We start from the raw sequence: 21481 nt of genomic DNA, 5'->3' as shown, positions 1-21481 counted from the left end.
GTGAATAATGTTATTTTTGGACATTGGAAGCTTTCACATAAATTGTAGTCTCGCAGTAGCCAGCCGTACGTCTGGTGCATTACTCTTGAAAAGTGCATAAGGACCGCCCCCTAAGACCAAAACAAAATGGGTGACAGACATATGAATAGACCAACCATGGACGGCGTGACGCAGCTCGTGGGGCGGTACATTTTGCATTTAAAACGACCCGTCTAAGTGCTTCAAATTAAGTTAATGAACTTCTTCCTCCTCATTCAAATGATGGGCAGAAAGCTTTGAACAAATCAAAGTGATCATAGTAATTAGGCCTGACATTTAAAATGACTGCATGGGATTAGCATTAATGTCTGTAAAGGGGAGACTTGTGCGTCCCGATAGAACCCTATAACATTGTCATTCAGATATCTGGAGGTAAGACGCCAAGAGACAAAATGGCCAAAATCTATCCAACTTTATAGCAATGGATGCATTAGGTCTTGTAGTTTCATATACATGGATCTTCACTGGAGCTTTAGAGGTGAGCTGCTGTCATGATGTTACATCTGTTTCCATCAGTGGATACAACACCTTTTCTCTTTGCAAATGATTCCACGGACCCCCCCCGCCACTTTGGCAACCACTGAATTAGATGTTAGATTGCATGAACAATGCAATGATCTATGGGAAACAGAGCAATATGTTTGACAGTCACTGTATATGCATTAGCAGAAGAAAAAGAGCCTACTATTTAAGCACTGTATATATGACAATAATACATGGCCTAGATCCACTGTGACATGTCATTTAGTCCAGCTCATCCCTCTGGAGAGGCTGACTGGACTAAGCTGGGTGGAGTGCTATAAGCATAATACCATTAAGAAACAATGATACTGTCTGTGAGCCTAATCACTGGGGGGAGAGAGAGACACAGAGAGAGAGAGAGAGTCAGAGAGAGAGAGAGAGAGAGGCAGGGAGAGAGAGAGAGAGAGACAGCAAGACAGACAGAGAGCGAGAGAGATAGAGATAGCACACAAACCCCAGGGATTGTGTTGTCGTCATTACTACAGCCGTGTATAACACAGGCCACCATCACTATTTTGTATTTTAACGCAACAGAAATGGTAATATACAGTAATAGAGATAATGCTAACGGTGGGTAGCTTCATATTAGGGTTAGCCGCCCTGACCGTGATGCTATGTCAACAGCATGGCCGCCCTGACCGTGATGCTATGTCAACAACATGGCCGCCCTGACCGTGATGCTATGTCAACAACATGGCCGCCCTGACTGTGATGCTATGTCAACAACATGGCCGCCCTGACCGTGATGCTATGTCAACACTCAGCATGGCCGCCCTGACCGTGATGCTATGTCAACAGCATGGCCGCCCTGACCGTGATGCTATGTCAACAACATGGCCGCCCTGACCGTGATGCTATGTCAACAACATGGCCGCCCTGACCGTGATGCTATGTCAACAACATGGCTGCCCTGACCGTGATGCTATGTCAACAACATGGCCGCCCTGACCGTGATGCTATGTCAACAACATGGCCGCCCTGACCGTGATGCTATGTCAACAACATGGCCGCCCTGACCGTGATGCTATGTCAACAGCATGGCCGCCCTGACCGTGATGCTATGTCAACAACATGGCCGCCCTGACCGTGATGCTATGTCAACAACATGGCCGCCCTGACCGTGATGCTATGTCAACAACATGGCCGCCCTGACCGTGATGATGCTGATCGAATACTATTTATAGAGATCATTAATAGCACGTAATGTAAAGGGTGACTGCTCAACAGATGGTGGAGCTGAGTGGGAGTGTGTGTGTGCATGTATGTGTGTGTGTGTGTGTGTGTGTGTGTGTGTGTGTGCGTGTATGTGCGTGTGCGGTGTGTGTGTGCGTGTGTGTGCGTGTGTGTCTTCTTTCTATCATTCTGTCTGTCTGAGTCTCTTGCCTGGAGGATGGAGGGACAACACAGCACATAGAAACACAGTACATAGAAAGGACACATTGACATTCTCCCTCTCTCCTTCTCTCAAGCCAGTCTGTCTCTTCCACAATCTTCACATGCTCCAGAGACAGTCTGTACTTCAGCCCGTTACAATTTGGACGGAGGAAGTTGTCGTCTTCCAAAGAAAAAAGCTTCAGACCGGAAGGATCAGTTCGATGGTATTCGACCAATCACGAGTGGGGACATGAGCGGATACCCGCCTTCGATGGTATACCCCACCTTATTTTGACAGGATGTCCCGCCTTATTTTGACAGGATGCCCCGCCTTATTTTGACAGGATATCCTGCCTTATTTTTTGACCGACTTTGAGAGGAGCTGAAGTACAGACGGGTAGGCGGGAGCATTTGTAAATGCGTCTTGTCTTGAGAGACGACTCCCTGATGCATGAAAGTACACAAGTGTGAACTCTCTCTCTCACGCACACACACACACAAGCACGCACGCATGCACACGCACACACACGCACGCACACACGCACACACACAATAATAACGAGCTTCCATGTGAGAGTCCCTGCCACCTGCTGTAATTTGCAGTGGATGTAATGGCGTCGACTTGCACCAGAGAGATGGTCGTATCTGTGTGGATCACATGACTCTATAGTATCTGTGTGGATCACATGACTCTATAGTATCTGTGTGGATCACATGACTCTATAGTATCTGTGTGGATCACATGACTCTATAGTATCTGTGTGGATCACATGACTCTATAGTATCTGTGTGGATCACATGACTCTATAGTATCTGTGTGGATCGCATGACTCTATAGTATCTGTGTGGATCGCATGACTCTATAGTATCTGTGTGGATCGCATGACTCTATAGTATCTGTGTGGATCGCATGACTCTATAGTATCTGTGTGGATCACATGACTCTATATTATCTGTGTGGATCACATGACTCTATAGTATCTGTGTGGATCACATGACTCTATATTATCTGTGTGGATCACATGACTCTATAGTATCTGTGTGGATCACATGACTCTATAGTATCTGTGTGGATCACATGACTCTATATTATCTGTGTGGATCACATGACTCTATATTATCTGTGTGGATCACATGACTCTATAGTATCTGTGTGGATCACATGACTCTATAGTATCTGTGTGGATCACATGACTGTATAGTATCTGTGTGGATCACATGACTCTATAGTATCTGTGTGGATCGCATGACTCTATAGTATCTGTGTGGATCGCATGACTCTATAGTATCTGTGTGGATCGCATGACTCTATAGTATCTGTGTGGATCACATGACTCTATAGTATCTGTGTGGATCACATGACTCTATAGTATCTGTGTGGATCACATGACTCTATAGTATCTGTGTGGATCACATGACTCTATAGTATCTGTGTGGATCACATGACTCTATAGTATCTGTGTGGATCACATGACTCTATAGTATCTGTGTGGATCACATGACTCTATATTATCTGTGTGGATCACATGACTCTATAGTATCTGTGTGGATCACATGACTCTATATTATCTGTGTGGATCACATGACTCTATAGTATCTGTGTGGATCACATGACTCTATAGTATCTGTGTGGATCACATGACTCTATAGTATCTGTGTGGATCACATGACTCTATAGTATCTGTGTGGATCACATGACTATAGTATCTGTGTGGATCCCATGACTCTATAGTATCTGTGTGGATCCCATGACTCTATAGTATCTGTGTGGATCACATGACTCTATAGTATCTGTGTGGATCACATGACTCTATAGTATCTGTGTGGATCGCATGACTCTATAGTATCTGTGTGGATCGCATGACTCTATAGTATCTGTGTGGATCACATGATTCTATAGTATCTGTGTGGATCACATGACTCTATATTATCTGTGTGGATCACATGACTCTATAGTATCTGTGTGGATCACATGACTCTATATTATCTGTGTGGATCACATGACTCTATAGTATCTGTGTGGATCACATGACTCTATATTATCTGTGTGGATCACATGACTCTATAGTATCTGTGTGGATCACATGACTCTATAGTATCTGTGTGGATCACATGACTCTATATTATCTGTGTGGATCACATGACTCTATAGTATCTGTGTGGATCACATGACTCTATAGTATCTGTGTGGATCACATGACTCTATAGTATCTGTGTGGATCACATGACTCTATAGTATCTGTGTGGATCACATGACTCTATATTATCTGTGTGGATCACATGACTCTATAGTATCTGTGTGGATCACATGACTCTATAGTATCTGTGTGGATCACATGACTCTATAGTATCTGTGTGGATCACATGACTCTATAGTATCTGTGTGGATCACATGACTCTATATTATCTGTGTGGATCACATGACTCTATAGTATCTGTGTGGATCACATGACTCTATATTATCTGTGTGGATCACATGACTCTATAGTATCTGTGTGGATCACATGACTCTATAGTATCTGTGTGGATCACATGACTCTATAGTATCTGTGTGGATCACATGACTCTATAGTATCTGTGTGGATCACATGACTCTATAGTATCTGTGTGGATCACATGACTATAGTATCTGTGTGGATCCCATGACTCTATATTATCTGTGTGGATCACATGACTCTATAGTATCTGTGTGGATCACATGACTCTATAGTATCTGTGTGGATCACATGACTCTATATTATCTGTGTGGATCACATGACTCTATAGTATCTGTGTGGATCACATGACTCTATATTATCTGTGTGGATCACATGACTCTATAGTATCTGTGTGGATCACATGACTCTATAGTATCTGTGTGGATCACATGACTCTATATTATCTGTGTGGATCACATGACTCTATAGTATCTGTGTGGATCACATGACTCTATAGTATCTGTGTGGATCACATGACTCTATAGTATCTGTGTGGATCACATGACTGTATAGTATCTGTGTGGATCACATGACTCTATAGTATCTGTGTGGATCGCATGACTCTATAGTATCTGTGTGGATCGCATGACTCTATAGTATCTGTGTGGATCGCATGACTCTATATTATCTGTGTGGATCACATGACTCTATAGTATCTGTGTGGATCACATGACTCTATAGTATCTGTGTGGATCACATGACTCTATATTATCTGTGTGGATCACATGACTCTATATTATCTGTGTGGATCGCATGACTCTATATTATCTGTGTGGATCACATGACTATAGTATCTGTGTGGATCACATGACTCTATAGTATCTGTGTGGATCACATGACTCTATATTATCTGTGTGGATCACATGACTCTATAGTATCTGTGTGGATCACATGACTCTATAGTATCTGTGTGAATCACATGACTCTATAGTATCTGTGTGGATCACATGACTCTATAGTATCTGTGTGGATCACATGACTCTATAGTATCTGTGTGGATCACATGACTATAGTATCTGTGTGGATCCCATGACTCTATAGTATCTGTGTGGATCACATGACTCTATAGTATCTGTGTGGATCGCATGACTCTAAATCGCATGACTCTGCAAATCTTTCTTCTCTGAAAATGCTGGATTCAGTGTATCATGCAGCATTAAGATTTGTAACAGACTCAGGTTTTCGTACTCATCACTGCATCTTATGAGAGTGTTGGTTGGCCTTCTCTGCACAACTGTAGATTGGAACACTGGTATTGTTTTCTTTATAAGGCCATTCTGTGTGACTTACTTATGTTCCCTCTTGATTCCTAAAATCACCACCAGGAGTAATCTCCAGTCCGATGGACAGATTTTGTACGTCATTCCTCGGACGAGGGCGGTTTTTGGTGAAAGTGCTTTTAAAGCATTTGCACCCTCGTCCTGGTGTCAATTACAGAGTGGTTTTAAACTGGATTATCTACCAAGTATGGAGCAGTTTAAAACTAGAATTAAGGAGTATTTGAGTAGTGAATGCACATGTCCTAACACTGAACGGTGATGCTTATGATGTACTGATGTGGCTTGCACTCAGTTCTCTAACTGGTTTTATGTTGTTTTTGTCTTTGTCTTTGCTTTTTTTTTTCTTTCTCTCACATGTATTTTATGTGAAACTATTTGTGCTGCTGTCCTGGCCAGGACCCCCTTGCAAAAGAGATTCTGAATCGCAATGGGTTTTTCTTCCTGGTTAAATAAAGGTCACTAACTAACTAACTAAACCCGTATTTAACCGAATGAGTCGATGAAGAACAGCAGCAGCCACTATTTCAATGCTCTACTCTGGCTGTGTGCAGAGTCTTGGTCCACTCTGGTCACCACGCTGGCAGGCAAAAAGCTGTCATTTGGAGGTGGAATACCTCCATGTGGTTGGTGCATGTTTGGAAACGGGCACTGTGGCTGCTGCGGACGAAGACGACGACTTCCTCGCCCACTAAGAGGACACGGAGGATGAGACACATCCACAACTGTCTCCTACTGTCAGACACTGAGCAGCTCCACTGCACTTAGGGCTTAAGTGTCTTGCCCAAGGGCACTCTGGACAATAGATGTTAAACGCTGCATCGTTCCACTCTGTGTGTCGGTCAACCGCAGCGGCCATTTTGGCATCTAACCAGCGGCCATTTGGCATCTAACCAGCGGCCATTTGGAGGCTCCTTTCAACACAAATTGAGTTGGCCGGTAAAAATAGCCTGCAGTGCTGCAGCGAGGGAACTGTGGGAATCCACCACTGTAGCAGTCAGTTAAAAAGAGTTCTAGCCCGTTTCACACCAAGGCTCCAACCAGGGTTGGTTGTTCTCAGGTTGATTTTGGGTGTGAAAGGGTTAACCCGGGTTGCACCACTTGGCTTGGCGAGAGGCGGGTTGATCTCAGCTACTTGTTATGCATCTCTCCCGGGGTGTGACCTCTGACCTGACCTGACCTGACCTGCAGGTCCTGAATTGTATCTGAATTGTCATGACCAGGGATGAACCTGTGTTGAATGACTTGGTGTGAATTGACAAAAGAAGTGGTGAACATGAGTCAAGTAACCCTGGTCCGACCCTGCTCATGAGTCTGAAGGTGGTCATAGTCGGCCATTAAGTTGGCTGGTCAGTCAGTCGTCCAGTCAGCCCATCAGCCTATTAAGCAGTTAAGCAACAGGTTCCACGGTGACTAAGGGAGAATGTGTTCATAAACAACAGAGATGTTTCCTCCAGAAGCCTTGCCTACATTAGACCCTCGCTCTTTGCCAACACTCTTTTTCCCCGTGCGTCTCCTCAGACTTGATTGCAATTTTGGCGACATTTCGGAACCCTTTCAATATGTTTTCCTTTGACAAGTGGGTCAAAGAAAACATCCCTTATTTTTTTACAACTCAGCATTGCACGTTAAGCTCTCTCTCTCTCTCTCTCTCTCTCTCTCTCTCTCTCTCTCCCCCATCTCAAACCCCATCCCTCCCTCCATTCATTCCTTTCCTCTTGCTAAACATGTCCCCCTCCCAGCCAATGGAAAGTCAGGCCAGAGCCACTGTGAGACAATGGTCTTTCTGTAGCTAGCACTGGTGTGTGTGCGTGCGTGCGTGCGTGTGTGAGTTGGTGAGTGTGTGTGTGTGTGTGTGTGTGTGCGCGTGCATGCATGTGTTGGTGAGTGTGTATGTGGGAGTGTGTGTGTGTGTGTGTGTGAGTGTGTGTGTGTGTGTGTGTGTGTGTGTGTGTGTGAACTCCAGTCAGTCTATTCTCCAGAGGTTTATTAACCTACTTAACATGGTTCATATCACTGCTGCGTGCAGCGCCTGGTGTTACGGAGCAGCAATCAGCCAATGGAGGCCTTTCCAACAGAGCTGCATGTTACTGATACAAATAAAATAAATAAAGTAGTTTTGACCTTTTGACAGCCTTGGTGGACTCTGAGACTTGTTCACTATAAAGAAAGATTTGAAGTAGGGAGTGGCCTCGTAAAAAAATATATAGATTCGTTTGGATCAATTAGAAAATGTGCTTTTAGTCAAGTAGTGCAGTAAGCTTTTAGTTCATTAGCCTGGTTAAATAATACAATGTTCTTAGTCAAGTAGCAGAGGTGGAAACTCACATCTGTTAACTGACATGAGCACTCAGACTCAAGTCACTATTTGATTTGCTTGAGACTTAAGACTGCTTATTTTTGCTTTTGCTTACTATCGCATTTTACTACTGTTTATTTTATGCTATGTTGTGTTCTGTGAGCGAGCTACTGATTCTGACTTGACTTGATGCATGAAGAGAGACTTAATTGATGTACTTGAGACTTGACTTGATGCATGAAGAGAGACTTAATTGATGCACTTGAGACTTGACTTGATGCTTGAAGAGAAACTTAATTGATGCAGTTGAGACTTGACTTGATGCATGAAGAGAGACTTAATTGATGCACTTGAGACTTGACTTGATGCATGAAGAGAAACTTAATTGATGCACTTGAGACTTGACTTGATGCATGAAGAGAGACTTAATTGATGCACTTGAGACTTGACTTGATGCTTGAAGAGAAACTTAATTGATGCAGTTGAGACTTGACTTGATGCATGAAGAGAGACTTAATTGATGCACTTGAGACTTGACTTGGGTTCTGGTGACTTGGGCTTTGACTCTGATTACTTGAAAATGATTCTAAAGTCTTGACTTGAGATCTTGTCTTCATCAAAATGACTTCTATTGAAAGTGATGAGATTTGTTCCAGCAGACGAATGTATTTAAATGATCTTTTCTGAATGTTTATGGAATGATTGAATGTATTGAAGTTGAAACTGATTATAGAAATCAAACTCTTGATGCTCTTACCAAGTTATATTGTATATTATTTTAATATTGCATCTAGGACTTTTCATCTTGGACCTTTCGATGCAATATGGTTGTCTTTAATGTCTACAGACTACAGACTGTGAGATATTAGCAATCGTATACGTTTATTGCAGGCCAAACTGTAACAACATGGATCTATTAAACGTGGGTACGACATCAGGTTTGATAGATTGTAGACTGTACGATGACGACACCGGTTACGACACATGTCAATACCAGTTCACAAGAATCAAACGTCATCAGCGCGCGCCCAAATACAGTACGCATCAGCGTCCGCCACAGTTGTCTGTCGTGGTCGAGTTAAACAATGAAGCTAATAGGGATGGGCATTTCTAGCAAAAACACTATTCGAAATTCGCTGGCCAAATTCGAATTTAATTCGAAATTCGAAAAAAAAAAAAAAAATGTAAAAAAAAAAAAAAAAAAAAAATTTTTTTTTTTTTTTTTTGTGAGTGAAATGTTGCATTGTCTCCCCTGATTCTAAGTCTACGGCTTTATTAATTAATATAAAAAGCTTCTGCTGTGGATTTTTAGCTCAAACAAGCATTGCACCACTGAAGTAAAGAACATGTTACATGACATTGACATTTTTCGAAAATAAAAAACAGTTTTGACAATCATGAGTGGTTCATTAAATATTTAGTAGGCTCAGGTCTGAGTGCCAAAGGGGTGCCAAAGTCACCCCCTCTCCCTCTTCATGGGATTTCATCCGCCATTCATTTTTCCATAAACCTTGCTTAAAATGCTTATAAAAATTGTTTTACTTGCTCAAACCAAGCGATTTGACTATACTTAGAATCAGGGGAGACAATGCAACATTTCACTAAAAATTTTTTTTTTTTTTTTTTTCTTTTTTTTCGAATTTCGAATTTCAATAATAAAAGTCGACCTTGATAATAACAACGATTATTCGAAAATTCGAAATTCGATGCCCATCCCTAGAAGCTAACACAATCAAAAGAGATAAACAATGAAGCTAACAGAATCAAGCCCTGTAATATTGGTATTTACAGTATGTGTATGGGAAAAACATCCAAAGAAGAAGAGGAGGAGGAGAATGTGGACCCAGTCACGGCTAAGCTAACCCTAACCCTAAGGAAAAGAGGCCAACTTGGGATGCCCATTTTGCCAAGAGAACTTGAGGTAACGTAATTAGCATCTAGCTACTAGCATTTAGTATTTACTGGCGTTTAACATCAGTGTGTCGTTTCATGTTGGATTTCTTTTGTTTGTCCACATTGTCAGATCGTCACCCTAAATTTCTGATAGTGTCAGAATTTGTCCCAGGCTTCCTGTGAAAACGGCCATCTTTTTAACCTCTCTCACAGTGCGACGCAGGACTCCCATTTTGAAACCACGACCGAAGTGAAGTCTACATTTACGTCTATGGTACGTTTCTTTCACGTTGGTCATCTCTCGCCTGGGACAGCCCAAAATCACAGTGTGTACCCGGCTTAAGATATTACGGTACCTTTTCTTTGAGTTTCTTTCACTTTTTTTTTTTTACGTTTTCGTAAAGATATTAAATTGATACTGGACTCTGTTTTGATTTGACGTGCCATTCTAGGTGTTAGACTTGGGACTTGACTTAAGACTTGTGCCTCAAGACTTGGAACTCTCCTCTGCTTTATTGTCTTGGCTTAGAACCTGTACGTTTCAAGCGAAAGGCTGAAGGTTTAGTTTATAGACATCTTGTTAGTTTCTCCAGCACCCATGAACCTTAGGACTTGACTTTGTGCTTAATCCATGAGCACCAAATGTTGCTTCTGGCTACTTGTACCTGGTGGAAACGTGCAGAGGCCAACAGAAGACCACTGTTGTACTGGAAGTGACGGTGTGGAACTGAATATACATTCAGGTGTCGCTGATAAAGAGCACAGACATGTTGATGAATGTTGCTTATTTGTCTGGAATGATTGAATTGACTGAAATTGAAACTGGTTAGAGAAATCACACTCATGACGCTCTCTCACCAAATTGTTATCTTAAAACCATATCGCATTGAAAAGTCCTCGATATTTACTTTTCTTTAAGATATTAAATTGACACTGGACTCAATTCGTTCTGAATTGACTTGCTGTTCTATATTTGGATTGGAGACTTGACATGAATGACATCGACTTGTCTTCGAAATCTATATTTAGACTTGAGAAAAGTTGACACCTCTGTCAACTAGCCTAGAGAGAGAGAGAGAGACACACACACACACACACACACACACACACACACACACACACACACACACACAGGTGTGTGGGTGCGTGGCAGAAACGTGGCAGAAACGTCTCGTGTCCAGAGGGTTAACCGAGATGATCACTTCAGAAAGGAATGCTTTGTGATGGATGGACAGATGTGCTCTCCCTCCCTCTCTCACACACCACACACACAATCAGCTGGTCAACACAGAAAGACAATCAAACACACACACACACACACACACACACACACACACACACACAAACACTCTCAATCAGCTGATCAACACACACAAAATCATTCAGCTGGTCAACACAGAAAGTCAAAGACACACACACACGTGGGCGCACACACACACACACTCTCTCTCTCTCTCTCTCTCTCTCTCTCTCTCTCAAAGTCCCTCAGCTGGGCTGTTCAACTGATGCTGAAACACACTGATAAAATCCTGATGTCAAGAGCAGACACACACACACACACACACACACACACACACACAGGGTGGATATCATCAGCTGTGTGCTGTCGTTGTATCCATCAGTGTGAAAAAGCCATCATGATGTCATCGCTGACAGAGAGACCCAAATACGCACTGAGAGAGAGAGAGAGAGAGAGCGAGAGAGAGAGCAAGAGCAAGAGAGAGAGGTGTGGGTGCGTGCATGTGTACTGTACATGCATTGCATATTATGTAGCTCGGGGCTTCTCGAGGTGATGTCATGGGTGAGCAGGCAATGACTGGGTCATACACACACACACACACACACACACACACACACACACACACACACACACAGACACAACCACACACACACACACAGACACACACACACTATGTGTGGACTGGGCAGGGTCCAGCAGATGTTGGGCGGCCATTATTGTAGCGAGGAAAGCGTCAACATGGGTTCAGTGACATGAAGAATAGGTTTAGAGTTTGACCTACAGGGAAACATGTGGGCCCACAGGTGATCATCATAATCATGTAGAAAGGCCTTCCTTCTTGGCTGCTTGGTCCCAAGATGCATCTGACGCAACACCTAACCCCCAAATATGATTCCAGAACAAGTCCAGATGCTGTCCAGTCCCTCGGCACCAAGCTAGGTGTTCAGCAGCAACTGTTGCTGCAGTTGAAGTTACTGGAGTCCTGCAGCCTGTTGCACCAGCTAAACGTAAGTTCTGTCTTAAGTTAGGGTGTAAAGTCCACACTAACTGCTACGTTCAAACCAGAGCCGTATAATAGAAGAGTTCTGACATCTCCATTCACTCCAATGGACCAGTTTTTTTCCAGGAAGTAGAAAGTGGAACTCTTGAGTAAAAGAAGCAGCACTGTCCAGTTGCAGCAAAATAGACAGTTTGTGTTGTACTCTGAAAGGGTTTTTCCCCCCTTGAATCAAATTGTACATTATCAGCTTTATTTTAGCATGCAAAAGTAGCGCGAGACCCATTCCTGGCTGTTCATTGGCTAATGAGTCTCGCATTTTGGTCCTCCGCTGACGCCACTCTCTTACTAGAGGACACTAGTTCAAACTACGGTAGTTAGTTTGACACTAAAGTTGTGTCTTTGTAAGGTACATCTTAACTAGTAGTCCTTAAACCTCACACTAGCCAAAATAGTGTCGCAGAAAATGACGTGTACAGTATCTGTGACCAATCAGTGAAAAGCACGGTGGAAACTGTGTTTATTTACCGTTGTTTAATTAAGTGGAGTGAAAACAGTCGGGACATGTTGCCCACCGAAAATTAGTGCTTTCATATTTCATCAACACTAATCAAATGAGAACCTTATTGAGTAACGTTCGTTTACATTACATTAAATTAACCTACGTCATTTTGCAGACGCTTTTTTTTGTTTTTGTTTTTGTATTTATATTTATTCAAGCACATGTACACACATTACATTGTTTTTTCACCATATGTCACCCCAGTATGTGATTGCTGTTTCTATTTTACAGATACCAATCAATAGTTCAAAAAGGAAACATTGACATCGAAAACTAGCAAAGCGATATTTTCTGGAACAAAAACAAATTGCTTATGTATCTGGAGATAATTTGACATGATAGCCACACATACATTCTGGCGCATAAAGGGTTGTGTGTCATGATGCTTGTTTTTTTTATACACATCCCGTACACCCCAAAGCAAAGACTAAACAAAAAAACAAAGAAAATACTAAAAGAACCCAAGTAAAAGAGGGGAAAATAAAAAGTGCATTGGGGGGGAGAAGGACTGAGGGGGGTGGAAGAGAGGATCCTGGGGTGACAATACTTAAAATAAGGCGTACTAGTCTCTATTAGAGGCGCCCTGCAGGTGTTGAATGAGAGGCTGCCATATTAAATCTAAAACCTACTGTATCTGTCTGATCCAACCTGAGATATCTGATCCTTTCCACTTCCAGAGTGTTTACGAGGTCAGCAAGCCACATTTTTACATAGGGAAACTCTTTCCCCTTCCAAAGTCTTAGAATACATTTCTTAGCAGACATAAGACAAAAATTAAGAAAATGCTGATGGGCTAATGAGTGACCGACTGACCGTCCATCATTTCTGAAACGTTAAAAATAATGGTTTGGGGGTCTGCTTTCACTTGGTGTGCAAGTATTTCAGAGATTGTGTTAAAAACATTAGCCCAGTAATTCTCGATCTTGGGGCAAAGTATAAAACTGTGGGCAAGAGTGGCCTCGTTAGTCTCACATTTCTCACATGTAGGTGAGACTGAGGGAAATAACCTATGATGCAATTTCACCCTTGAGTAGTGTAGCCTATGTACAATTTTAAATTGCAGGAGGCAATGTCTAACATTTATAGAGCATCTGTGTATCTGCACAAGACTACGGCTCCACTGTTCTTCTGTGATTTGGACATCCAGTTCTCTTTCTCATTGTGCCCGTATATTGGATGTATCAGTTCCGCCCTGTCGTGTATTCAAATAAAAGTCTGATATAAGGTGAGGAGTATACGGGGAGCGTCTCATTATTTCTCTGATTGTAGAATGGGCCAGTGTCCTATAAGAGGGAACATGTTTCTGAAAGTAATCCCTTATCTGCAAATACCTAAAGAAGTCTCGTCTAGGCAATCCTATTTTATGGATAAGTTGTTGAAATGAGGGGAAAACATCATCAACATACAGATCTGAAATGGTCACAATACCGCTCTTTCCCAGGTCTTAAAAGTGGGATCGGAAATGGATGGGGGGGGAATAAAGGGTTTCCTGTTATTGGCATCAGCAGATATAATGAGCTCCAATCATTGTGTTTGCATATCTGTTCCCAGATGTCATCTGATGTACGTATTAACAGGTTGTCATTATACTTAGAAGGTTGTACTCTGGATGAGGCCAGAAGGATAGTCTCTGGTTTATATGGATAACAGTCTTCCCTTTCTAATGTTAACCAGGTGGATGGTATGAAAATAAAACATAATAACTCTGGCATTAGCTGCATAATAATATCTAATGAAATCTGGCAAACCCAGCCCACCCTCACATTTAGGTTTACATAGATTACTCTTTTTAATCCGATGGCTTTTATTGTTCCACAGAAAGGGATTAATTATTGAGTCTAATTTTTTTAAGATATTCTTAGTTATGTAGACTGGCAGATTTTGAAAGAGATATAATATTTGAGGGAGGCTGATCATTTTGATTGTATTCGCTCTACCAATAAGGGAGAGAGGGAGGGTTTGCCAGTACCTCAGAGACATCTGCAGTTTCCTAAGAAATGGTGGGAAGTTTTCTTTATATAAGTCACCGTATCTTTTTGTAATGTGGATGCCTAAATATGGAAATGTATTAGTAGTTATCTTAAAAGGTAATGAATTAAAAAATGTTGGGTCTTGCAGTTTAATGGGCATCAATTCACTTTTGGTCCAATTGGATAGGATAGCCAGAAAAACTGCCAAAAAACTTGATTCGATCCAGAATACGAGGGACGCTAATCTCAGGTTTCTTAATATATAATAAGATGTCATCTGCATACAAAGAAATTCTGTTTTGTGTCATACCTGTGTCATAACTATGGATAAAAAGGTCAGATCGTATCAACTCTGCTAATGGTTCAATGGCTAGAGCGAACAGGAGAGGAGAGAGAACGCAGCCTTGTTTTGTCCCCCTGTGAAGTGGGAATTCAGAAGATATAGTTTGATTTGTAATAATTCTAGTTTTGGGGCATTTATAAAGTAATTTCACATATTTGATGAATGTTTCTCCTATTTTAAATGTATGTAGTACAGAAAAGAAGTAATTCCATTCAACTTGATCAAATGCTTTTTCGGCATCAAGACCAGGTCATCCTCTGGGAAGCGTTTAGAGCAGAGGTTCTCAAATGTTTTTCAGCCAAGGACCCCTTACAAGATAGAAAATATACCGGGGACCCCCTCATTCTGATTTGTGATTTTGGGCTAAGCTTAATTGTTTCCACGGTAACGTGCTTGACTTTTAATTTGATAGGTTTGTTATTAGAATGTAATCCATGAACCATTTTAGATTTAAAGCATAAACTATTTTCGTTGAACTATGAAGATTTTGCAAAAAAATATATATCTATATATCTTTTTAAATTACATTACATTTACATTACGTCATTTAGCAGACGCTTTTGTTTTGTCCAAAGCGACTTGCAATATCACAATTTGTCAACAGTACAGAAAACTACGGTGGCCCTGAAGTGCAAAACAACGACATTAACCAAAACACAACCACATTAACCAAAACACAACACATTAACCAAAGCACAACCACATTAACCACAACACAACACATTAACCACAACACAACACATTAACCACAACACAACACATTAACCACAACACAACACATTAACCACAACACAACACATTAACCACAACACAACACATTAACCAAAACACAACCACATTAACCAAAGCACAACCACATTAACCACAACACAACACATTAACCACAACACAACACATTAACCACAACACAACACATTAACCACAACACAACACATTAACCACAACACAACACATTAACCACAACACAACACATTAACCACAACACAACACATTAACCAAAACACAACACATTAACCAAAGCACAACCACATTAACCACAACACAACACATTAACCACAACACAACACATTAACCACAACACAACACATTAACCAAAACACAACCACATTAACCAAAACAAACTTTTTTTTTTTTTAAGCTTTTTTTTTTTTTTACCCATTTTTTTTTTTTTTTTAACCAAACTTTTTTTTTTTTACTTTTTTTTTTTTTTTTACAATTTATTTAGACTTTTCATTTACAACTGTAAGGCAATCATCACAAGTGTATACAACTTCGACAAGCATGAACAGACACATGGCAGCACATTCACACATAATACAGGACAGACAGGGGGAAACACAAAAATTAAAAAATTAAAATACAATTTAAAATAAAAAAAACATAAGATGGCTAGAGACTTATTAAAGATAAATAGAGGTCTTTGGCAAAATTCGATTTAATTAATTTCAGGGACTTCATGTAGAGTTGGGTTTCATTATAGTAGCAGGTAAAGATGGGTGGAGTTTTGATAAATTTGGCCTTATGAATAAAGAATTTAGCTAAGATTAGTAACACATTGATCATTCTCTATTGATCAGTCTCTAGCCATCTTATGTTTTTTTATTTTAAATTGTATTTTAATTTTTTTATTTTTGTGTTTCCCCCTGTCTGTCCTGTATTATGTGTGAATGTGCTGCCATGTGTCTGTTCATGCTTGTCGAAGTTGTATACACTTGTGATGATTGCCTTACAGTTGTAAATGAAAAGTCTAAATAAATTGTAAAAAAAAAAAAAAAAAAGTAAAAAAAAAGTTGGGTTAAAAAAAAAAAAATTGGTAAAAAAAAAAAAAAAGTAAAAAAAAAAAAAGTTTGGTTAATGTCGTTGTGGTTTGGTTAATGTCGTTGTGTTTTGGTTAATGTGGTTGTGTTTTGGTTAATGTGGTTGTGTTTTGGTTAATGTGTTGTGTTGTGGTTAATGTGTTGTGTTGTGGTTAATGTGTTGTGTTGTGGTTAATGTGTTGTGTTGTGGTTAATGTGTTGTGTTGTGGTTAATGTGTTGTGTTGTGGTTAATGTGGTTGTGCTTTGGTTAATGTGTTGTGTTTTGGTTAATGTGTTGTGTTGTGGTTAATGTGTTGTGTTGTGGTTAATGTGTTGTGTTGTGGTTAATGTGTTGTGTTGTGGTTAATGTGTTGTGTTGTGGTTAATGTGTTGTGTTGTGGTTAATGTGTTGTGTTGTGGTTAATGTGGTTGTGTTTTGGTTAATGTGTTGTGTTTTGGTTAATGTGGTTGTGTTTTGGTTAATGTCGTTGTTTTGCACTTCAGGGCCACCGTAGAAAACCACTATGCAACACAATCAATGACAGCCAAGATATGTTGATAGACTAGCACCATGTAGGAAGTAGTTTGAGAAGGAATAAGTAACATGTAGCATTTATTTTTAATTAAAAAAAAAAAAAAAAAATTTTAACACGTTCACTGCCAATGACGTATTAATCCGTCAAAAAAAATCCAACGGTTGACTGCCAATGACGTATTAATACGTCAAAAAAATGATTATTTTTTTTTTGACCGTGGGATGTGCATCTAACCCTTTTACATCTCTTATATAATTATTGGAGCCACCGAACATGTACAACCCATTCCACCGACCCACTAAGTGGCGACAGTGCTCTCCCAGACTAGAGGAAGCCATTCTCTTGAAAATGGATTGGCGAAAACGCTTTCGTTTTCGCGCTGATTGCTGGCGGTGCGGGATTGCAAATTTGCATAATAGATTACGGGTGGAACACACTTTGAAACACGCAGCATAAATAAGACCAGAATCGCAAAAGCTTCATCAAAGCTCTCAACACAAACCCCAAGAAACGAGCGAGCCCATATCCAGACTTGCACAGCGGCCGCCAGCAGACAGGCAGCAGCAACTCGTTTGTCACAGACCCGCTGCAGAGCCAAGGAGGGCGGAGGAGAACGCCCACGGAGGGAGGAGTTGGAAGCAGAGGGGGGTTTCCTGCTGTTATGGAGGAAATTACTGTTCAAAACTATTGTTTAGATGTCTGACGTCTTACTGATGCCAAAAATGAATGGTTAAAGTGACTGTTCTATCGAATTTCACAAAAAGCCGTTTATCTCAAAATAATTTTTCAGACGCTGAAACCATGCTGTATTCAACTGCTAATGCTTACATAACTACTAACTCTACAAACTAACTCTTTTAGACAGAGAAAGCACACATTCTATTAGTTCTTTTGAGATATTGTGTGTTCACAAAATCTTAGCAGAAAAGAATCCTCAGGTCTTGAAAGATGAGCCAGAATCCTCAAAAAAACCCTCTGGCAGAACCTACCTACAGTAAAAAAAAAAACGGCTGGCAGTGAATGTGTTAAATAAAAAAATAAAAAATGTTTTTTTTTTTTTTACCTGAAAACCTCCGTCCGCGGACCCCCATTTGAGAACCACTGGTTTAGAGTACATGATATTAAATAAACGTCGCAAATTGAAAAAAGAGTGTCTGTTTGGAATGAATCCCATCTGATCTAGGTGTATGAGTTTACTAATTACTTTATTTAATCTAAGGGCTAATATTTTAGCTAGCAATCGGTTATCTAGATTAAGCAGTGATGGGGGTCTATATGAGCCCACTTCTTGGGGGTCTTTTCCCTTTTTGGGAATTACAGTTATGACTAGAGACCGACCGATATGGTTTTTTCAAACCGATACCGATAACGATACTAGAGGCAGGAAAATCACCGATAGCCGATAAGGAAACCGATATAGTGAATTTTTGAGCTGGAATGAAAATAGACCTATTTCTATGTGGATTGTGTACAGCTTTTGCACCGATATGAGCATATGACTATGCAAACTGGTACAGTAAGTTACAGTAAATGTAACATTATTAATACATTACATTCTCCTATATTCTCTACTCGAGGCTATCATATTTTAATTAAATTCCAATGAGAAATGTTATTTCATTTATTATCAAAAACATGGCATGTTGTTTATGTGTTATGTTTATGTTTGTGTATGTTAGGGTTAATACTCCTGTCAGTGCCCCTGACCAAGGTACTGGCAAAATAACTGGAGTTGGTCCCCGGGCGCTGCACAGTGGCTGCCCACTGCTCCTAGTTCTAGGAAGGTTCCTAGTAGAGGATGGGTCAAATGCAGAGGATGAATTTCCCCAAGGGGATAAATAAAGGATAACTTAATAACTTAACTAACTAACTAACTAACTTAACCAAAACTTCGCTGTTTGTTTATATAATGAAATAGTCATAAGCCGATTCAAAACTGCCAGTCCACAGTCAAGATATAACTATCGTCAGCACTGCAGTCAAGAATATAATACACTAACCATGGTGGTTTAATTTGCACTGCAAGACAACCAAAATTGTAGTACATTTACAGTAATAGGCTAATACTAACATTAAACTACAGCTATACAATACTAACAGAGAGAGAGAGAGTGAGGGTACTGTTGCACCTGGGAGGCAGCAAGGGGTTAATTTTTTTCAGTAGAGAGAGAGAGAGAGAGAGAGAGAGAGAGAGAGAGAGAGAGAGAGAGAGAGAGAGAGAGAGAGGACCATCAAGCCACAGCGTGCATGAAAGTGAAGCAAAGTCAATACAGCTGAAAACTACGTAAAGTTACCAGAAGGAGAAAGACACCGTAGGTGAAGTACACAGGACAAAACAGGACAACGGATACATGTACACTAGTACTAGTTAACTGCTTGACCACTCGTGAGGGCGCAACTGCAAGAATGTAGGAGCACATGTAGGAGAGCGGAGGAGAGTTTGAGAGACGCGCTGTGTGGCTGATTCGTGTGTCACGGTGTTTACGCAGCACACACGTAACTGCTGTGTGTGTGTGTGTGTGTGTGTGTGTCTATGTGTGTGTGTGTGTGTGTGTGAGTGAGAGAGAGGAGCGCTCAGCCCCCACCTCTGTGAAATTCAGACAGCAGCAGGCAGATAGAGGAGAGGAGAGGAGAGGAGAGGAGAAGCCGCAGCAACACCAAAGTGCGACGGTGAAAACATTACTCGCCACGTGGCGGACAGACCCCTGATCGCCACTGCCAAAGCTAAAATATAATTTCTAATTTCGGGCCCTGTTCACATTCGCTAACCAGTCTTTGAACTATAATATTTGAAGAAGTTGGGATCCGTGTCTGAGAGAAATAGCCTGGCTGGTTCGATGTTTATCCGTTTTTACAGACTGGCTTCGTTTGATGTGTCCAGGGGCTTGCCTTCGCTGTCGGCAACGTAAGCAAAATACTTCCACATTTCACTTCGTGCATCTGCTTTCCCTACAAGCGTTGGGCGGCTTCAGACTCTCAGAACAAACCGCTGCCATTTTCACTGTGTCTGTCCCTGTGTGTCGGGCTGCTGCTGCGGAGGACTGAAGCGGACTGAGCAGAGAGGGGAGAGAGGGGAGAGGGGGAAATCAGCACGCCTGTTGCACTGCTGTCTGTTTTCGGGCTTGTTTTTGGAGAAGAGAAGAGGGAGGGGGGAGGGGAGGGGGGCTGGGGAAACAATAGAAGGCAGCTGCCCTGTGACCTCGTGGCGCGCTCTGCTGGACAAAGTAAGCATTAACCTTGAAAAAAGCTAACCTTATCGGTCCTATCGGAGACATTAAAGACGTTACCGATAAGATATTAAACGCGCATATGACGTCATATCGGCTGCCGATAATCGGTGTACCGATTATCGGTCGGTCTCTAGTTATGACTGCCTCATACATTGTTTGGGGTAAGCCCTCATTCACCAATGCACATGAGAGCAGGCGGTGAAGGTAAGGAAGAAGAATTGGTGACATTTTTTTTTATCCAAAGCGATTTACAATAACATGTTTAGGATCATAATAGGCTACTGTTAACGTTTATCTGTGAGCTCTTCATCATCATGCATTGTAGGCTAATTTCCTGCCTCACTAAATTGTTGCTGTTATTTTAATTTGTATGCTTGTGGAAAACAAAAGCGTGAGTCATAAATATCAAAGGGTGTAATTTATCACAGAGAACACGTTACCGACGCAAAACAATTCTGCGCCATGGTGCCAATATTGCCAGCTGTGCCAATTACCTACTTTAAGGATGACTTTACACCTTAGTAAGACGTAGGTGTAAAATGTAAGTTCTAACTTCGGCCTACGTTGTAACTATTTCACTTGGTGCAACCCAAATATTTTTAGTAGTGCGTAAACTCGGACTTAGTGAGACTTTACGCTCAAACTAGGTTACGTTTCAAACTTACGCACAGCTGGTGCAACCCACTGCTGGAAGAGGCAGGATAACCACACTATTTACCCAGAAGAAGAAATCCACTCCAATACATCTCTGACATGCTTGTGCCTTATGACTCTGCGAGGACCCTTATGGCGCAAACACACTGGAAACGGCAGCGAGGCGAAGCATCTGGAAGCGCCGGCACTTTCATTTCGGCGTCCTTGTTAACAGACTAGACCGGTCACACCAGCCGCGGCATGGCGCAGGCAGCTCGCGGGCCTGCAGCGA

General features: G+C 41.3%; 1 protein-coding gene across 1 annotated transcript in view; it reads right to left on the bottom strand.

The window, feature by feature from the left end:
- Positions 1-21481, bottom strand: part of vta1 (vesicle (multivesicular body) trafficking 1) — a 190482-nt gene that overhangs the window by 47279 nt on the left and 121722 nt on the right. The gene's annotated exons all lie outside the window — the stretch shown is intronic.

The sequence above is a fragment of the Poromitra crassiceps genome, assembly GCF_964638095.1.
Source record: "Poromitra crassiceps genome assembly, chromosome: 9".
NCBI lineage: Eukaryota > Metazoa > Chordata > Actinopteri > Beryciformes > Melamphaidae > Poromitra > Poromitra crassiceps.
Note: the sequence above shows the minus strand (reverse complement) of the source record. Positions and strands in the feature narration are given on the sequence as shown.